Source organism: Agrilus planipennis, unplaced genomic scaffold (assembly GCF_000699045.2).
Source record: "Agrilus planipennis isolate EAB-ADULT unplaced genomic scaffold, Apla_2.0 scaffold220, whole genome shotgun sequence".
Lineage (NCBI taxonomy): Eukaryota > Metazoa > Arthropoda > Insecta > Coleoptera > Buprestidae > Agrilus > Agrilus planipennis.
In genome coordinates this window covers 402,559-406,398 of record NW_020439189.1, presented here as the reverse complement: position 1 = coordinate 406,398, position 3,840 = coordinate 402,559, and the positions used below count along the sequence as shown (strand labels likewise).

The 3,840-nt window shown below is 34.2% G+C and overlaps 1 protein-coding gene across 1 annotated transcript in view; it reads left to right on the top strand.

Moving 5' to 3' along the window:
• LOC108739159 (excitatory amino acid transporter 1) overlaps window positions 1–3,840 on the top strand; it is a 38,704-nt gene that overhangs the window by 3,836 nt on the left and 31,028 nt on the right. The window lies entirely within an intron of this gene.

Sequence of the window (3,840 nt, the reverse complement as noted above, 5' to 3'; positions counted from 1 at the left end):
GTTAAAGGTGACCAAAATTATTTTCGTTCATTCATCAATATTTAGAACTGATATAGGCAGTATATAATTTTGTTAAAATAAAAGGGCTTTTCGTGGAGACTAATTTTCAAACGTATTTAAGTCGACGAAAAAACAGTCAATTGAACGCGCTTTTCACAAATATTGCCGTATCGGTAAGAGATACACATACGAATGGTTTATGTGAAACAGTTGTAGAGTTTAAAAAAGCCCATAAAAAATATCACATTTAACAGTTACACACTGTTTATCCACTAATTTCAAGAGTCTTAAAAGTATCGTTACTTAATAAAATGGGGAAGAGTGAGAGGGTTCAGGATACGGGGAGGGTTAAATATTAAATAATAATGATAAATAAATTCTTAGTAAAACTGATAAAAGAATACGTATTTAATACTAAGGTAAAAAGAAAGTTTCTGTCTGTCGATTTGTACATCTTGCTGCAGTTGATTAGGTATCTTAGCAACAACAAGCGTTACTTTTAATAATACTTTAGTTTTCATTGTAAAAAAGGAAATTGGTATATTTTGTAGAATTCAATTGTCTTACGGCGTGCTGAAGAGATTCAATGAGATAGAAATTTGTTCGTTGCAAAGAAGTCCAGAATGAGTGGTCTGATTTTAAAGATGAGATGACGAAACAGAAGGGTTTTACTACTAAGAAATTGGTACATTTTGTGGGATTCAACTGTCTACGGCGTGCTGGTGAGGTCCAGTAAGATTGAATTTCGATCTACATAGAATACTAATCACTGTGAACTTTTTGTACAAAAGGGTCTTTGCCGATTATTAAACCAGGCATTTATCGCTACATGTATGAATAAATACCATTCTAGTCATTTCCTAAATTGGCAAATGCAAAAACATTAAGCGCAAGTATGGGAAAAATATGTAGGTACATGGTTATTCAAATACAAATTAATAATATAATACTTAAATTGTCGAATGGTTATTAGTTATATTTATGTGAAATCCTTATCAATAGCATGTGCGCTATCAGCTTTACAAAACCATTGATAATCTTTCAGTGAAGTTGATTTCTAATGACCTCCTTAAGCTATCACTCGGTCTAGAAGTGAATTATTCATAAAGTCGACGACTTGTGATGTGCAATTTTTTTTTAAGAATGTAGCCACACACGCTGCTAGACAGTGCGAATTTTAAACTTTAAAGTCTGCTCTTACAATTAATGGCGGTTTGTGCATATGATAAATGATAGCTAACATATATATTGTTGGTAATAACACGTAACAATATTCACTGCATTCATTTTTTATTTGCCATCAACGTTAACTTTTAAGCACACTAATATGAAAAATGAGAGATAGAATGGTACCCAGTGTCCTACCATCTGAGACATGGAGAGAGACGTACTAGAAGCAGAAACAGGAGTAAAAAGGGACAGAAGAAAGTCTAGGCTAAAAATACTACTGTCTTTTTCTCTGATTGTACGATATCCTAGAAATAAAATTAAATCATTACCTTTTAGTAAATTTTCCTTTTACAGTTCCTTAAAAATCGAATATCTGTAACAAGCTATCCGAAACTATCGGAAAGTCACTAAAAAATTTTCTGTCGTCCTGTTGTAAGTCATTAAATAATTGAGAAACTTCACAAAAAGTGTATCGTTTTACACATATCTCCCTGTATTACATTTCCAAATTAGGTTCTTCTCTCGTTCTTTCTGAAATTCCTCTTACAATTTAAGCATAACGTAAAATTCTTCATCAGACGACTCACGTTGTTAATTAAAACTGCGTTGCATTCCGTCCGCTCGCTGCGCTCCAGTGTGCTCATACCTTTAATCTTCAAGCGCAAATGTTTCTTACTACCAAAGGCGAAACTTTTCGTTTGTAGTTAAAGGTGACCAAAATTATTTTCGTTCATTCATCAATATTTAGAACTGATATAGGCAGTATATAATTTTGTTAAAATAAAAGGGCTTTTCGTGGAGACTAATTTTCAAACGTATTTAAGTCGACGAAAAAACAGTCAATTGAACGCGCTTTTCACAAATATTGCCGTATCGGTAAGAGATACACATACGAATGGTTTATGTGAAACAGTTGTAGAGTTTAAAAAAGCCCATAAAAAATATCACATTTAACAGTTACACACTGAATTCCAAGCGGAAGTGGGCGCATATAGTACTTGATGTAATTGTAATTGTAATTGTGTAAGGATATAAGAAAACAATTCAGATTTGAGTACACTTAGGAAATGTATTAGTGGATTAAAAGATAATTTTTTATGTGCCCCGTTCCCCCCGGTTGCTATACTTACGTATATTTTTGTATTTGCTTGTGTTTTGTTGAAATTTTGTTTTTCTTTTTCTGACTAATCATCTAACGTTATTGAAACTTGTATAGAGGCTTTCTTTCCATTTTTCTCTCAACCCGAAATTTTGTGTGAGTTCCTGTATGTCAGTGATTCCGAACCTGACGGTAATTACCCCCGCGGGGGTAAATCAGTTATTCTGTGGGGGTAACAAAGAACCTAATGATTAAGACCTAAAATACGCAGCTAGCTAATAAAAATATAAAATTATAGATGTGTCGATGTTTATACAACTATTGGTAAATATTGAACCAAACAAGATTATATTTGATTTGATCTGTGGTTCGGCATTTATCTGCAGCAACAAACTCACTGAAGTAATATTTTCCGGATATGAATAATCGTCAGTCCAGTTCTTAGATATAAAGACCATTCACAACGGATGATAACATTATTAAAAAGAAGACCTAACGGCCAAAGTACTACGCCAAAATATCACTTGTAGAGTAGAATTTCAAAATTATAATCTTAGCACACATGCAAAATAATACCAACCATCACACTAACTACTATATTTTTGCATAATTTATTGTTTAGGTATATAAAATTGTAAGACTGATGTGCAATTGGTGATTATTAAAAAAATTTGTATTTGCTTGTGTTGTTTGTATTGATAACATTTTAAGGTCGGGTTAAATCAGTTTTCCTAATAGGTCACAAGGATAACAATATTAAAACGGTTAGGAACCACTGCTCTATGTGTATCAATTTTTCAAAAACAGTAACTTGCACAACGTGCATAATTATGTGTATTAACAATTTCTAGACAGTCGCGCCTATTTGAATATAGACAAACGAATGTTCACTACGACACGGCTATAATGCATCTCCCGCATTCATCTGTTGTAAATTTGCCAGAATTTCTACTTCCGTCCGATAGGAATACGAGTTAATTGAGTCAGTCAGTCAGTCGATGGAGTACTCACCCACGCACGCCGTTCTTTGTTTGGATTATTCTCTTTATGTCTATTGTACTTATCACTTATTACAATGTTGACCGTGTGTTGTTTTTCTATTGTCGCTTCGTACGCTCCAATGCCTTCCAAAACAATTTTTTTTTGTCGTTAGTATGTCGTGGATACCTGCGAGGTATTTGTACCAAAACTGCATCATTAAAATGATGTATTAAATAGTAGAGATACACAGTGTTCCCAAAATGACCCAACGGCTTTTTGACGTGACAACGTCTTATAATTCGATGGAGCCGGCTGCACGTACGAAAAAACATGACTCATGCGGCGTTACCTCGCTCTGAGGCGTTCCATTTAAGGCTTGAAGTTGAAGCGAGAGCGCGGAACGAGCGACAAAGAGGCACAATCGGCCTCCGCGTTCGGCAGCGTTCGACATCTGTCTCTTTCCTACTTGAGTGAGCGATGCGTCCGCGTGGACAGCTGCTATACAATAATACATTTCCATTTACCTCCTTCTCTATATCCATACAAAATATCTATCAAACAAATAAAATTAAAATTTTCTTTTGAAAAAT